The following is an 18,223-nucleotide window of genomic DNA, read 5'->3' on the forward strand; positions in this document are numbered from 1 at the left end:
TATGATCATCATGTTCATCATGATTTATGAATGAAAAGAGAAGGAGAACATAATAAATTTAATTTTATAATTCATGGAGGGTAGTTTAGTCATTACAAAAAATAGTTGGACATGGGATTTTGTTGATTACTATTTCATAACCCGATTTTGTTATCTTCTGAGCCCTGAAAACCCAATGTTTGGAGCCCCTATAATAGGTTTCTTGAATAATTGTTAGAGATCATCATTTGGGTGTATTGTGGGATTTCCCACAGTTACAGGTAGTATGTATTTCTAGCCAAGGTTCGCAGCTACGTCACAAATTAAACTCCTCTTTTTTTGCTGTCAATAAAGCCACCTATTGCACATTTCTCTCCTCTTTTTCTCTTCTTTTCTTTGGGATTGCTGGTAGCAGGCCTCCTCTTATAAAAAGGGTTTTTACTCTTAACTTCATCTCTACTTTCATACACACTTTCCCGGAGCTATTCAATCCAAAGAAAATATTTTACGATTCAATTTTCAAGTAATATCTTAGCAATAAAGACTAAACAATTAGAATAGTCTATATAACTAGCAACATCAAACAAGTTATAAGAAAATATAACAGACTTTGAGGTTGATAAAAAAGTCAACTTGGCGAGTTCAGCTTTACCAACCACTCTAGAACTGATCTTGTTTGTTGATATGGCTTGATACGGAGGACAAAGATCAGCCATCAAACTATGGAGACTACTGGAGCTGTAGAACAGCAGCCGAAATATGATCGTTTTAAGGAACTGAAGGCCTTTGAAGAATCAAAAGCTGGTGTGAAAGGACTAGTTGATGTTGGAACTGTAAAGATCCCTCGAATGTTCATTCGGCCACTGGACGAGCTCACTGAAGAATTAGATCATACTGAACATGAAAATAGCAATTTCGAGATTCCCTTGATTGATATCAAAAGCGTGGATCTAAATGACCATCTGCGACACAAGGAAGTTATTGATGAAGTCCAGCGTGCATCAGAGACTTGTGGTTTCTTTAGATTGGTGAATCATGGAATTCATTTATCTGTAATAAATGAGATTATCAAAGGTGTGAAAAGACTTCATGGCAAGATACAGAGATTAAGAAAGAACTTTTCTCAAATGATCTCAAAAAAGGAAGCATGTTTCATACTAATTTTGATCTCTATGTATCAAAATATGCTAACTGGAGAGACAGTCTCAGATGTAACCTATTATCTCCTGATCCTCTTAATCCTCAAGAATTGCCAGACACTTGCAGGTAACAATTAATCTACTCTCTCTACTAACAGTCTACTTACAGTACTATATGTTGACTCATATATGGGAGTTGATTCTTATCTCTGTAGTCGGTCCAAACCAGTATTATTCTCTACTGCTGTTTTGTTCTCACAAGCTGATCTATCGCCCATCTTAATTTTAGAGACGTAATAGTTGAGTACTGGAAGCATATTACGAAGTTGGCAGATACAATTGCTGGGTTGTTATCAGAGGCTCTAGGATTGAAACAAGACCACCTTAAAAGGATGTATCTTGATTGCTTGGTACTTAGTGGTCATTACTATCCAGCATGCCCTGAACCTGAACTAACCTTAGGGACAAGTAAGCATTCAGACCCGAGTTTCTTTACAATACTTCTCCAAGATCATATTGGCGGACTACAATTTCTTCATCAGGATCAGTGGGTTACTGTAAAACCCATCCCTGGAGATCTAATAGTAAATATTGGTGATCTTCTTCAGGTAAATAAATATTTCTCATCCAGAAGTTTGAAGTAATATGATTATGTTCTTCAACCCTCATTATCTACTGCATAATTGCCTAAATAGACTTACCTTTCCATTTCAAACAGCTTATCAGCAATGACAAGCTCAAAGGCGCTGAACACAGAGTACTAGCCAATCGTGATGGACCAAGAATATCAGTGGCATGTTTTCTTAATGCAAAAATCAGTAACAACACAAAGATTTATGGTCCTTCAAAGAGATATTAACGGAGGAGAGTCCCCCTATTTACAAAAGTATTACAATAAAAGAATATACTGAGAATTTCTTTAGGAAAAAACGTGACGGTGTTTCCACCCTGAATTACTTTAAGTTGTCAGGTAACTAGACAATACAGCCTACGGGTGGCTATGGTTTTCTTGGGTGGTTTGTTGCGAGTGTCTCTGTTTGTTCAAGTGAACATTTCAGTTTCGTGTCATGCAATTATGCATTTGAAATATTTCCTTTTTATTTTCCTGAACCTAATTAATATACTACGAAAATAGAACACCGAGACAGTAGTCTATGACTTTAGAAATTTATTAATTGCTGCTAACCTTCAGAAAAGCATATAAATCAGGATAGGATGACTCAATTGGATGATCAGTGAACAGTTGGGATACAAATTCGTGATACGTAGACATTGAGGAAATGAAGAATTATAAATGCATAATTAAACTATGTCTTACAGCGAGTCTCATTTAGTCGGCATACCTTCGAAGTGTGTCCATGTAGCAACTGTTTCTGATTATTACTCCTTCTCTTGTGCTTCGGAGATCGGATCACATCCGAGAATAACCCATTCACAGTTGAGTGTCATTTAGCGTGATCAAAATTTCACTCAGCAGAGCACCTTCTTGAAGACGTTGAAGATGATGAGTCAACATCGGACATGTACCTAGATGAAATCAGATATTACAAGTCAGAAACTGAAGTTTTAAAGCCTCAACTGGACTCTAGGGATTTTTAGCATTTTCGATCCCCGAAGCTGCTACCCATCTACCGCTTCGCTCTAGGGATAATCTTGTCAGGCTTACATTCACCATAAATCAACACTCTATTAAAATGTTCAATTGTTGATCAAATTTACGATTCTGAACAAAAGCCGCAATCATCGCATTTCAGCTAAAGACATTCTTAACGGACATTGAATAGAACAGGTTGTTCATTTCTCCAACATCACCAACTTTAGCGTATCCTGGATTCATATTAGTCCAGGAAACTACTGATTTCACCTGTATTTGATCAAAAACCAACTTTGCATTCTTCACATCACCATTTCTTATTCAACCCGAAGTCATAGCACTCCAAGATAGTTCATTATCAAGAACCAACCTTGCAGTTCTTCATCACAGCTTTCCAAGTTATCATCTCTTCAAACAACAACCTAGCCGACTCCATTTCTCCTCTCTTCGCGGAAACACTTATAACCAAATTCCACAGAACAGCAGTTCTCCATTCCAGAGACCCAAACAACTCAATAGTGGTATGGCACACGGAAGCGATTGGAAAACAAGGAGAATCCACTCCTTAAAGTAACCGATAAAACACTCCAATCCAGGAGCAAACTCTAATCCAAAAGTAAAAGAAAGTAACAATGGAATTTAACTCAAATACCAACCAACTAGTTAATAATATTTCAATAGACGAGCTCGCAAGCTAAAGAGAAAGTTACAATGTAAAGGCTATATATAGCCAGCACCATAAAACCTAAGAAATCCAAACATTCCTAAACTAGCCTAAGAGAATATATTATTCTCATAACACAAGATAAATCTAAACAAGAAAATAATTATCCTAATATATTATCCTAATAACCAAAGATACGTCCCGTATCAAATAGCCAGTTTTGTCTCCCCAAAATTCGTATAAGCGCAAACAATAGAATTCCAAGAAACAGCACCTCTTTGGGCCATTTTTTCAAACACATTAAGTGCACAATCCAGTGAACCCTCATTCTCACTGCGCTAGTAGAGTTGAGTAGAAATCAAAAACAGTATTCTGAACAAAAACATTAGCCTGAAATCCAAATTTGACAACATGGGTTTGCGATTCTCTACCAAGATCGACAGACATGTAAATGTGAAATTATCTTCTTTTTTTTTATTAGGTGAAGCTCTCATGAAATTATAAATATAAAAGTCCTCTGTATGGTTTTTATATTATTTTATTTATTTTTTAATCAAAAAAAATAATTCATTCTCCTTAATTTTAAATACTTAAAACTTATATTTATTTTTTTGTAAGAAACATTAACTTTAGTGTTATGAGCAGAAAATCTAATGAACTGAATTTAGTAGAGAAACTTACAAGTTTTGCTAAAATGAAATTACTTTGTTGGAACCCACGAATCAAAATTTGAAGATGAGTTTGTTTTATAATTCACTGATATTTTTACATTTTCGCAGAATTGAAGTTTCTTTTCTCTTGCCAATTCTGATCACAGTCCGTTTCTTTAAGCAAAAACTCCGAACAGACCAACATAAAATCAAGGAGAAAAACCCGCCACACACAATGTAGGTGGCCCCTGCTTAACTCCAGAGGGCGGGGCCCACTGGAGACCACAGATTTTAGAAAATCTGTGAGAGGCGGTTTTTCCCGTTGTTTTCTGCGCGGTTCGTTTAGAATCACTGCTCTTTAAGGCTTAGGCGGCCTTGGTAACCGCATAAAGGCATAAAGCCCAAAATGAAATTAAAAATGTAAGTACTTTAGAAATCTAGAGAAAAATGCCTTTTATTATTTAGAGTTCTCAGAGTCTTAAACTATGACTGAGAAGAGCTCATGCCACCAAAGTGCTGAGCTATACAAGAAGGAGGGGAAGATAACCACATCTCAGAAGATTGGTTAGACACAACATGAGCTGCTAGAAGGTGAGCCGTAGAGTTGGCCTCCTTTTTGACAAAGGTGAAAGTCACATAATTGAACTGCCGAATGTTATCCTTCATCCTGTAGATGCTGTTATGGATTTTCCATGGATACTGATAATGGTCGAATCTGAGGGAGTTGATGATGATTAACGAATCACCCTCAATAGTAATTTCTCTGAATCACTGCCTCCCAACCAACTCAACCGCGAGTAACGCTCCATGAGCCTCTGCCTCCTTTGCAGTTCAAAAGTCTAACACTTTAGTCTGACAGCCCTGGAAATCAACATTACAATCTCTTGCAACAACACTGCAAGCAAAACCATTTGGCCCCGCTGCTCCATCAAAGTTAATCTTCATTACATTAGCAGGAGGTGCTTCCTAGTAGTCTTTGTGAGCTTCTAGAAAATTACTTTCTGTTGGAAGAACATCCAACACATAGGTGCTGCTCTCCAAATTGAACCAGTGCAAAGCTTCCTTAATAATCACTTGTATATCGAATTTTCTTTTATTGAAGATAATATTGTTTCTTGACAACCAAATAGCCCAGAAAAATATGCTCACATCTTCAACTTAGAGTAATCTCCCCCTTTGCAGAGCCAACTATAGATGAAGTTCTTAATAGTATACTCTTGAGATATATTGACTCTGAGGTTCATGGGAGAAGAAAATAGGACTGCCTGAGTGGCCTGGCAATACAAGAAAAGATGTTTTACCGTTTCCACTTCAGCATTACAGAACCTACATTCTGAGTTTACGCCCCTTATATGCTTGCTGATATTACCAGAAACTGCAATCCCATGGTTAAGAATTCTCCACAGAAATAAGTGGATTTTGGGTTGTAGATTTCTTACCCTCCAGAAGTTCTTCCACGGGAACTCAGCATTATGAGAGGTAGTAGGTAGTCTATCAGCAACAGTCTTGAGGAAGGATTTTGTTGAGAAAACTCCATTCGGATGATGAAGCCACATCATTTTATCAGTCTTCCCTACCTCGGCAACATCAGGTAAATAAATATCCAGAATTTTCTGAACTTCAGATTGGTTGAAGAGATGTTGCAGCTTGACTTCATCCCATCTATTCTCATCTGGTAGCATTAAGTCTGTTACCTTCTTTATATCACCCTGCGCTTCAGTTGTTCGTTCAGGAGCTTTATTTGGCAAACTGGGTATCAAAGGATCATCCCAAATGTGGATTTTGCTGCCATCACCAACAACCCAACAACAACCTTCCTTCATATCTTCTCTACATCTGAGCATTGCACTCCGGGTGGAAGAGCAATTGGGAGTCTTTTTTACTTCCCATAAGCTACTGCCTCTTAAGTATTTGTCCTCCCTAAGTTGTACTCATAAGCAATCAGAGTCTTCGAATAACTTCCATATCAATTTTGATATCATAGCTACATTTAAGTGCTGGAGAGACCTTATTCCGAGACCCCCTTGATCTTTGGATAATTCCATTTTTTTCCCATTTATGAAGTGCATCTTTCTTTCCTGCCTGATGTGACCCACCAGAAGTTCCTCATAGTCCTTGTGAGAATTTGTAAGATCTTCTTCGGAATAATAGAGGTAGCCATGAAATAAGGGGGAATAAGGACCAAAACTGTCTTGATTAGTACCATTCTCCTTGCATGAGATAAAAAGATACTCTTCCAACCAGCCAAGCTCCCATCAAACTTATCGATGAGGAATTCGAAAGAGGCATTCTGATAAGCTAGTTTCAAAAGATAGTGCCCTAGGTACTTATCATTGTTTTCCATCTGCTGAACACCCATGAAAGTGGCCACTTCAATCTTCCTATCATCATCTACTCCTTTGCTAAATATCACTGCAGACTTGCTCATATTTGTACTTTGACCGGACCAAGCAGCGTAAATATTAAGAACATCCATAGGAGTTTTCACTGTTTGATTATCCAAGGTACCAAATAGAAGAAAATCATATGCGAACATAAGGTGTGAGACAGCAGGGGCATATTTGCAGATTTTATATCCATTATACAAGGCGTTACTCTCCATGGTCCTCATCATCCAAGAAAGGCCTTGCGAGCACAAGATAAACAGATACGGAGATAGAGGGCACCCTTGACGTAACCCCCTTTCACTATTAAAGTTTCTTTCAGCTTTCCCATTGATAATAACAGAAAAAGAAGCAGTGGATATACAAGTCATAATTAACTCATGGGTTTTACCAACTATACCAAATGTCCTGAGACAGTGACTTAAGAACCTCCAACTTACTTTGCCGTAAGCTTTGCTTATTTCAATCTTAAGAGAAAAAGTACCTATTACAGATTTAGAGTTAGCCATAGAGTGTAAAATCTCTTTGGCTGCCACTATATTATCTATTATTAATCTGCCAGATATGAAAGCAGATTGGGCTCTATCTACTAGTTTATTAAGGTGGATTTTCAACCTTTGAGCGAGGATCTTAGTCACAACTTTATACATTACATTGGTTAAGGCAATAGGAAGAAACTCAGAGGGTGTGAAATGATTTTTTTACCTTAGGTATAAGCACAATGTTGGTATGATTCAGCCCTAGGGGAATAGAAGCAGTGATGAAGCAGTCTTTAATGGTACTAGAAACATCCTCACCAATGAGCTTACAACACTTATTGAAGAAAAATGGTGGCATGCCGTCAGGACCTGGAGATTTGAGACTCTTCATTCTCTTGAATATAGCCCAAATTTCCTCCGACGTAGGGACCATAGAGATATTGTCGTTACTGTCCCTTTCGATCTTAGAAGGAGCCTCAAACAAGATCGCATACTTCTCTTCATCGGGGTCTTTTTTTAAATAAATCAACAAAATGATTCACAAGAATATTGACAATTCCATTTGGTTCAGTGGTCCAATTCTCATCCGCCTTTTTGATAGCAACAATGTGATTCTTCTTCTTTCTTTGGAGCACCGAAAGATGAAAAACTCTTGTATTCTTGTCAGCATTAGGAATCCACTTTACTTTGCTTCTCTGTTCGTAATATTTTTGTTGTAATAGGTTCAAATTCTCAATCTTCAAACATAATTTCTTTTCTTCAAATCTGGTATCTCTGGTACGAGCTTCCTTTTGAACCTGCAACAGCTTCTCTTTAGCTTTTTCCACAGCTCTAAATATGTTACCGAACGCCTCTTTACTCCACTTGTTTAAGTCCTCTCCCAAACAACTGATTTTGGTCAATGTAGTATTATGACAAGAGGTCCAAGAATTATGAAATACATCATTTTGAAAGCCGGGTGACCAGTCCAAAAGTATTCGAACTTATTAGAATGCTTCATTTTTCTCTTAGTAGTCCTATTAGTATTGATCATAATAGGAGCGTGATCACTACTTATTCTATGGAGATGAAGAACCCCATTATTTTGAAACATGAAGAACCATTCTGGGGTACACATTGCTTTTTCTAATCTTTCAAAAATAGGTTTCTCAGCTACAACTCCGTTTGTCCAAGTAAAGGCTGGACCAGCAAACCACATATCAATTAGACCTCTATCATGAATAAAAATTTTAAACTCTGTATTAGCATAGTTCATTTTCATGGTACCACCATACTTCTCATTCATAGTTTTGATAGCATTAAGATCACCCATAATACACCATGGGTTGGAAAGCTATGCAGTAAACTGAGAGAATCGAGCCCAAAAATTGTTCCTAAGATTATGATTGGGGGACCATATACACAAAGTAAATCCCAGTCTTTGTCAGTTAATTGATGAATACGACAATTAATCACATTCTGATCAGCACTTATCACTTCTAGATCAACATTATTGTTCCATAACATTACATTACCACCACTTCTACCCACTGCAGAGATATACTTGAAATTATCGAACCCTAGATAATTATAAAAACTAGAATCATTTACCTCATTAATAAGAGTCTCTGTAAGAAAGGAAATATTGGGATTGCAGGCCCTGAGAAACACCTTGAGATTGTGGACTGTCGAGATGTTTCTCAATCCTCGACAGTTCCAAGAGAATATTAACATCGATCATGTGGTTGATTCTGGACAGCCACCACACCCATTTGAGTAATTTGTGTTTGAAGACTCTGTTTAGCAGGAACATCGACGTCCATTGGACTGGCATTTCTTTTCGATCCACTGATGGAATCTTTAGTTTTGGTATCATATGTGGATTGACTTAACCTTCTCGCAGATCTCTTCCACCCCTTCCTCTTCTTTGTTTTGATAATATCAGAGGTAGAAGTAGATGATGAATTTTCTTCCTCTTCTTCGGTATCAGCAAATTAGGAATTTGGTTTCAAAACTGAAATAGAGTAGACGTTATCCTCGGAAAACTTGATATGGATAGTTGCGGGCTCTTTATTATTTAAGGGTTTTTCCTTTTCTTGGTCTTGGGCCCGGTATTGCTGGTGTATCTCCGTCAATAAGGTGGGTGAAGGAGACCTACTCACGATGTCTTTTTTACCTTCCTTAGCTTGCGTTATTTTATGTTTCTCCAGTCTCTGCTCTGACAATCTCTCCTTACTAATAGACACATCGATTCTTGAATATGTTAACATATTAGAGCCTACTTCTGCCAGCTTAACAACCTCGCCAACGTCTTTTTTACTTTGTCCTCCATGTGAAGACTTGTCAGCAAGACCTTTGTCACCTATCGTAACAACTTCCACTTGCTGTCGCACCTCTTTACACCTATCCTGCTTACCCTCCATCGGTTCTCTGCTGGATTCATGTCTCTGCTAACTGCTTTTGTCAGGTGCAATCACTTTTCCACTCTCCAGGATGGTCGACGACACTTTCTAGCAATGGACATCCTGGCTCTGTTATGCCCGTTATTTTCTTCCACTCTTAATGCTACCAGATCTATCATAAGGTGACGTGTGGCATCAATCTTCTCCTGTGATCTAACCCCAGTAATCAACGGCCCTTGAACGCCATCCTTCACCATCTTCGTTAGAGAACTGTAATTTCCGGATTTGACTATACTAGGATCCACAGTTTTATGATAAGCCCGGATTTCATCAACATATCTATCCAAAGACTTATCTTTCATCTTCAACGCTATGTCTTCAGCACTTAAGGATTTATCTTCTTCTAACTTGATGGATAGATGAGGACACTGCTTCATTAAATGTCCGAAGAAACCACAGTAGAAGCACAACCTTGGGAGCTTTTCATATCTGAACTGCACCTTTATCTGCTTCTTAGATTTCAGAGTCATTACCATATCCTTAGGGAGAGGTCTGGTAATATTAATACGAAAAAGTCAAACAAGTCAGTGTAGATGGGTTAGTTTGAGATATTTTTTTCTGTAAACTGGTCATTCCGATGGAACCCAAACACGAAATAACTTAGAATAAAAAGAAGAATGTTGCTTATTTGATAAAAATCAAATCAACCAATATGCTACATGCCCGTCACCACCTACCTATCATATAATGTCCTAGCACTCACAGCTCACTCCCATGATCTCATGTTCACCAACCCCTTGCCACCATCATCATCAGTTTGTCATTATTTTTACGACAATAGATGTCAATTCAAACTTCCTTACCAATTTACAAGCCGTCGGGAAAAATCTAGCTAACCCACTTTTTTTCAACCTTGCTAATGGGAGTGGAGGATTATTAACGACAGCGACCAAAATCCATATAGAACGGGATCTTTCAGTTACCTATATGGATTTTGAATTTACTAAGAGATTCCAAAATCTTTATGAGATAAAGTTTTTAATCTTTCTTATATATGTTGGTAAATTAGTACCCACTAACAAGTAACAACCATGTTTTTATTCGCTTTTTATATTCAATTTTTTGTTATAATGTCTCCGATTGTGCCATTGTAGGATATCAAAATCCATAAAAAGCAGAAAATATTTTATTTTGTCCTATATGAATCTTGGTAAACTGGTACTCATTAGGGAAATTTCTATGGCAATGGCCAAATGAAAAATTTTGTTGAGCCAGGTGGATGGCCAAACTGGTTTTTCCACTATGGTAAAGCACTCGGCGGTTGATCATCAAGCACCCGTACTTCAGACACACGCTGGCGTTGTCAGAAAAAACGCAGGCGTTGAAAACCAAGAAGCTGGCGTTGGCAACAGAACTGTTCGCGTTGGAGTTTCCAACGCGGGCGTTAGACACAAAAACGCCAACGATGGATTCTCTAACACCCATATTTTCAACGGTAGTATTTTCAAAACTATAAGTTGATTCAACTGAATTCATTTTCAGTCACACCACTACTATTTCCTTCTTCTAAAACTCTTATAAATCAAAAAGATTTGATACAATATGAGAGGCATTTTAAGAAAAGCGGCCAATAGTGTAAAGAAGAGAAGAGATCGGAGAAATGAACCGGCACCGCGGCCTGCCACAGGTGTAGATTTTTCTCAAAATCGGTAAGCAGAGTTTGCTTCGCCGAGTGTCATTGTTTCTCCATCATTACTCCTAGGTCATGTGTCGGGGCATCAAGATCGGTCTGAGGATTATTTTAGAATGAGAGGTGGATTTTCAGACTTAAAGGATGTTTATGAAGTTTTACCCCCTCAAGTCCGAGAAAGGGTTGACAGATATCCCTGGCGTGCACTTTATAGTGTGAAGCATAGAAGACACAACAACGGAATTCCGAAAACAGTGGTAGAAAGGTGGTGGGCGACGATGCACACATTCCATTTTTTGGATTTTGAAATTGGTAAGCTTGTTTAACTTAACTTAAATTATATTTTTTTGAATAATTATTAAATAATCAAAAGAATTGGTCATAGTTGATATTATACTTGTAATAGGAATTACACCCCTTGATTTGTATTTCATGTGTGGGATCCCAAGTGGAATGGGAGAGCCGCCACCATTCAACCAAGACGAATAGATATCAAATAGTAAATGGGAGACGCTTTTTCCCTCGTTTATAGATTCAGAAATACGTGAAGATTATAAACAATATTGAAAGGAGGTGGGATTAAATGTTCAGCGTTGAAGTATTTCCTTCTCCAACCCAGAAACCCAGAACATGTAGATGACTATCCTGAACTCGAAAGGATGTTTATCTTATGGGTACTAGGTCAGACATTCTTTCCAAACTCAACTTGTGTTGCCCGTGTTTGGCTTCAAGCGTTAGAAGATCTTGACAAAGCACCAGATTACGACTGAGGATCTGCAATTTTAGCAGAATTGTACTGTGGGATGGATCAAGCGTCCATTGGCGGAGATAACTTCACTGGTTTCTGGGGCATCATATAGGTAAATATCAAAATTATTATTCTTAAATTTAAATAATTTTTATGAGCAAAAATGTAGATTAAGTAAAAAATACTAAAATTATGGAGTAATTTGCAGTATTGGTGGTATACCTACTTTCGTGTTAGTAAACCAATCCTTAAATATGATACTCATAGATTTCCAATGTTGGATATGTACATCTCGACCAACTTAGTGAAGGACACTGGAAGCGACGTCTCGAGTTCCAGTTTTGTTAAAAGGTTTCATCAGATGACTCGGAGCCACAACAACATCGTTGTTCACCCTTACATTGATTTTCCTCGGTATGGTGCTAATATTGGACAACGCATTCTTGATTATTCTCTGCGACCGCATAGAGTTGTTTTTTTACACTCCAGAATCGGAAAGAGGGGTTTGAGCAGTGCTCGGTCGAACTCGCATGCGTTGATATCTCAAGAATGTTTCCACAATGATTATTTCAATATCTTGAAAATTTCTTTGATGCTAATAATGTGTGAAAACGGCTATTGTCATTATAGAAGAATGTCTCAATGATTGAAATAAAGAGTTGAAGATGTAACCATCTTTGGATATAAGCATATATAGTGTGTTCGCACATTCGTGTATAAGTCCATAAACTGGGAGCCAAGAGTATGCATATGTGTGTATACGAAATTGGTGAAGGAGACAGGTTAAGTATGCGTACCCGTACGCATACTGGCGGAAGTTCTAGAACCGAGAACTTTTGCTGAGTTTGTTTTTGGAAAAACTCTTAACCAGTCACCTTACATATGCGTACCCATACGCATACTGGCGGAAGTTTTTGAACCGAAAATTTCTGTTGAGTTTGGAAACTATATAAACTCAAAAGTGGTTGCTTCCGTACGCATACTTAAGTTGGTTACTTTGTCAAGTCGGTCAGTTCATGGACTTAAACATTTAAATCATAAGGAATACAATCTTTGCAAACCGTGGTTATAATGTTCACGATTGATTCAAGTGAATGAAACCGATTTGATTTCAATTATGTTTTCTAAACAATTGAACAACTCTTAACTAGTTTCGTTTGAGTCATTTGAACTAATTATGGTTAAGATGAATAAGGTTGATATGAGAGTAATCATATGGCTAACCTCGGTTAACTATTTGTGAACCAACATGGTGTACACGTTTAGGTACGATTACATAAACCTAAATGAAGGTACATTTCATTTGTGTGTAACAAGCTAAGTTCGATCTAAAGGTTGAAAGATATTAGCTTGGTTGAATCAGGTTTTTCATCTAACGGTGATTATTGAGTGCTTTGTTACCAAGGTAACTTAGATTGCAAACCCTGATTTGAAAACTATATAAAGGAGAACTCTAGCAATTGGGAAACCTAATCCCCACACCTCCGGTGTGTTACTAGTTTCATAACTAGAGTCGATTCTCCTTTAACCTTAGGTTTATTCTCGAAACCCTGTAGGTTAACGACTTGAAGACTTCATTGGGATTGTGAAGCCAGACCCAACTATTATCTTTGTAGTTGCGTGATCTGATCTTGCTATTTTTATCATGTTGAGTGCAATTGAAATAATTGGCTCGAGATTTTATATCTCCGATAGGAAAGATTGTAAAGTAATTACAAACAAACTTCTCCTCATCGTTTGTGATTCCACAATAACTTGTTTCGCTAGTCGATTAAGTTTATTGTGATATGATTGATAATACTAGGTTGTTATTCGGGAATATAAGTCCGGTCTATCAATTGGTTCATGTTCACCTTGATTTATCAAAAGACGGAACAAAAACTCTTGGGTATTTCTGTGGGAGACAGATTTATTCAATCCTATAGAATTTTCTATGTGAGACAGATTTGTCTATCAAGTCTTCGACTTTGTGTCTTAGCAACTCTTAGTTGTGGGTGAGATAAATTAAGGGAATCAAGTGTGTAGTATCCTGCTGGGATCAGAGACGTAGGGAGCGCAACCGTACCTTGAATCAGTGTGAGATTGATTAAGGTTCCACTACAGTCCAGTCCGAAGTTAATTGGTAGTAGGCTAGTGTCTGTAGCGGTTTAATACAATGTGGTGTTCAATCTGGACTAGGTCTCGGGGTTTTTCTGTATTTGCGGTTTCCTCGTTCACAAAATTCTGGTGTTTGTGTTATTTCTTTTCCGCATTATATTTTGTTATATAATTGAAATATCACAGGTTGTGCGTTAAGATCAATCAATTAGAATATCCAAACTTTGGTTGTTTATTTACATTGATTGTCACTTGAACATTGGTCTTTGGTACCGTTCAAGTAACTCCTCTTACATTCAATCAGGCTCGCATATTTCTATTTGTTGATTGCAGATTGAATTAAGAGTTAGAGATATTAAACTCTTTGATATACTTTAATTTAGATTGAGTCTGACTGTCTAGTTGATTCTCTAGAAAGTGTATTGGAGTAAGTCCTCTCAGATTACCAAACGAATTGTTGGATGTGGTTGTTAGACCCCCACATTTTCAATTGGTATCAGAGCAGGAAATGTTCAAGTATCAATCAATTGAATACAAGAGAAATCACTTGAACGGTACCAAAAACCAATGTTCAAGTATCAATCAATTTCAATCAACAACCAAAGGTCGGATTTCCAATTGATTGATTCTAACGCATAACCTGTGATATTTCAATTATATAACAAAATATAATGCGGAATAGAAATAACACAGACACCAGAATTTTGTTAACGAGGAAACCGCAAATGTAGAAAAACCTTGGGACCTAGTCCAGATTGAACACACACTTTATTGAGCCGCTACAGACACTAGACTACTACAAACTAACTTCGGTCTGGACTGTAGTTGAACCCCAATCAATCTCACACTGATCCAAGGTACAGTTGCGCTCCTTACGTCTCTGATCCCAGCAGGATACTACGCACTTGATTCCCTTAGCTGATTGCACCCACAACTAAGAGTTTCTACGACCCAAAGTCGAAGACTTTAATAAACAAATCCGTATCACACAGAAAAGTCTACAGTAATAGATAAATTTGTCTCCCACAAAAATACCTACGAGTTTTGTTCTGTCTTTTGATAAATGAAGGTGAACAGGAACCAATTGATAAACCGGACTTATATTCCCGAAGAACAGCCTAGTACTATCAATCACCTCACAATAATCTTAATCGACGCGGCGAAAGAAGATATTCTAGAATCACAAACGATGAGACGAAGATGTTTGTGACTACTTTTATATCTAGCCTATCGGAGATATTAATCTCAAGCCAATCGTTACGATTGTACTCAAACCCATAGAATCAGCAATATCAGATCAAAAAACTACGAGAAAGTAGTATCGGTCTGGCTTCACAATCCTAATGAAGTCTTTAAGTCGTTAACCCGGTTTACAAGAAGAAACCTAAGGTTAAAGGAGAATCGACTCTAGATAATACAACTAGTATCAGACAGGAGGTGTGGGGATTAGGTTTCCCATTTGCTAGAGTTCTCCCTTATATAGTCTTTCAAATCAGGATTTGCACTCAATGTTAGCTTGGTAACAAAGCATTCAACATTCACTGTTAGATGAAAAGCTGATTAGATTCAAGCTAATATCTTTCAACCGTTGGATCGAAAACTTAGCTTGTTACACACAAATGAAATGCACGATTTTAGGTTTGTGTAACCGTACCCAAACATGTACATTTGTTGGTTCAACAATAGTTAACCAAATGGTTATCCATATGAGCACTTTCATATCAATCATATTCTTCTTCACCATAACTAGTTCAAATGACTCAAATGAACTAGTTAGAGAGTTGTTCAATTGCAAGGAAATCTTATGTAACTACGCAAGACACAATCGAAGCAAAAACGATTTGATTCACGCGAATCGGTTCATGAACTTTATAGCCACGGTTTGCATTTTGCATTCCTTAGTTAATATAAATCAATCGTCTTTATATATAACCAACTTAAGTTCGCAGACTTAGTTCGCGGACTTAAGTTCCCGGAAGGAGTTCACAAACTCCAGCAGATTTCTAGGGTCGAGAACTTCCGCCAGTTCGTGGACTGGGTTCGCGGACTGAGTTCACAGCTCTTGTTCCGGTTCTCTTGATCAACAAAGTTCGCAAACTTCGGTTCAAGGAAAAAAGACTCATACATATATGTGTTACCATACAACGCTTATATCCATCATTGATTATATAATCTAAACTCTCATTTCAATCATTGAAACATTCTTAGAGGACGTTATTATATAATTGTTATTCACAAACTATTTTTCATCAAAGTAAGCAATTTTCAAAGTGATTGAAACATAACATGACTTTCGTCACTAGGTAAAGATGAACTTGGCCAAAGCAAAATCTTACCAACACATATTTCGAGAAATAGATAGGCGAGATAAACTCAGCTCGAAATAGCAAATGTGTATAATCAAAGTCTATATAGCAAAACTGAAAAAGCGGGGGTCTAACAACACCACCCAATATTTTACTTAGCAATTTGTATGGACAAACTCGAATATACTTTTAAGAGAATCAACAAGACTCAATCAATTAAAAGGATATCAACGAGTTTAGCTCTCTCTTGATTTGATTTACTCAAGCGGGAATTGCGAGTTCTAATCAAATACAAGGAATAACTCGGATGGTACCAAAGACCAATATCTGAGGATCGATCAATGACAATCAACAACCAAAGGTTGGATTACTCTAATTGATGATCTAACGCACAACCTGTATTATTTCAATTATAAAGATAAAATAATATAATGTGGAACCTGAAATAACACAGACATCAGAAATTTTGTTAACGAGGAAACCGCAAATGCAGAAAAACCTCGGGACTTAGTCCAGATTGAACACACATTGTATTAAGCCGCTACAGACACTAGCCTACTCCAAGCTAACTTCGGACTGGACTGTAGTTGAACCCCAGTCAGTCTCCCACTGATCCAAGGTACAGTTCTACTCCCTAAGCCTCTGATCCCAGCAGGATACTGCGCACTTGATTCCCTTAGCTGATCTCACCCACAACTAAGAGTTGCTACGACCCAAAGTCGAAGACTTGATTACAAACAAATATGTCTCACACAGACAAGTCTATCGAAGGATTAATCTATCTCCCACAGATAAACCCTAAAAGGTTTCGTTCTGTCTTTTGGTAATAATCAAGGTGAACATGAACCAATTGATATCCAGTCTTATATTCCGGAAGAACATCATAGAGTTATCAATCACCTCACAACAATCTTAATCGTATGGTAGCGAAACAAGATGTTGCGGAATCACAAACGATGAGACTAAGATGTTTGTGATTGCTTTTTATATATTTCCTATCGGAGATATCAATCTCAATCCAATCAATATGATTGTACTCGTAAGATAGAAGATGCAAGATCAGATCACACAACTACGATAAAGTAGTATCGGTCTGGCTTCACAATCCCAATGAAGTCTTTAAGTCGTTAACCTGGTTTTAGAAGAAGAAAACCAGAGGTTAAAGGAGAACCGACTCTATCACGCAAACTAGTATCACACGTAAGGTGTGGGGATTAGTTTTGCATTGATGCTAGATGTCCCCTTATATAGTCTTTCAAATCAGGGTTTTCCATTAAGTTACATTGGTAACAAAGCAATCAATATCCACCTTAGATGAAAACTTGATTTAGATTCAAGCTAATATTTCTCAACCGTTAGATCGAAAACTTAGCTTGTTACACACAATTGAAATGCACGCTTCAAGGTTTGTTAACCGTACCCAAACGTATGCACTTGTTGGTTCAATAATAGTTAACCAAAAGGTTAGCCACATTTCATATCAACCATGTTCTTCTTCACCATAACTAATTCAGATGACTCAAATGAACTAGTTAGATAGTTGTTCAATTGTAAGGAATTCTTATGTAACTACACAAGATACAATTGAAGCAAAGATGATTTGATTCACTCGAATCGGTTCATGAACTTTTATAGCCACGGGTTTGCAAACTGGATTCCTTAGTCTTTTTAAGTTTAAGTTCAGAAATCATCTTCAGATATATAACCTTCTTAAGTTCGCAGACTCGGTTCGCGGACTTAAGTTACCGGGCAGAGTTTACAAACTCCAGCAGAAATTCTCGGGATGGGAGCTTCGCCGGTTCGCGGACTGGGTTCGCGGACTTAGCTTCACGCACTAGTTTGTCACCTCCAGCAGAAATTCTCGGGTTTGAGAACTTCGGCAGTTTGCGTACTGAGTTCGCGGACTTGGCTCACGCCATTCTTCCGGTTCTCTTGATCAACAAAGTTCGCAAACTTTGGTTCAAGGAATAGGACTTATACATAAATGTGTTTCTGTAACAATGCTTATGTCCACCATTGGTTATGTAATCTAAACTCTCATTCCAATCATTGAAACATTCTTCGTCAAAGTAATTTTCAAAGTGATTGAAACATATCATGACTTTCGTCACT

At 37.5% G+C, this 18,223-nt stretch overlaps 1 pseudogene; it reads left to right on the forward strand.

Annotated features, from left to right (window-relative positions):
- The first annotated feature begins 368 nt into the window (after nt 1-368).
- On the forward strand, nt 369-2,205 carry LOC113296658 (annotated as a pseudogene).
- The last annotated feature ends 16,018 nt before the right edge of the window (nt 2,206-18,223 follow it).

Source organism: Papaver somniferum, chromosome 7 (genome assembly GCF_003573695.1).
Source record: "Papaver somniferum cultivar HN1 chromosome 7, ASM357369v1, whole genome shotgun sequence".
NCBI lineage: Eukaryota > Viridiplantae > Streptophyta > Magnoliopsida > Ranunculales > Papaveraceae > Papaver > Papaver somniferum.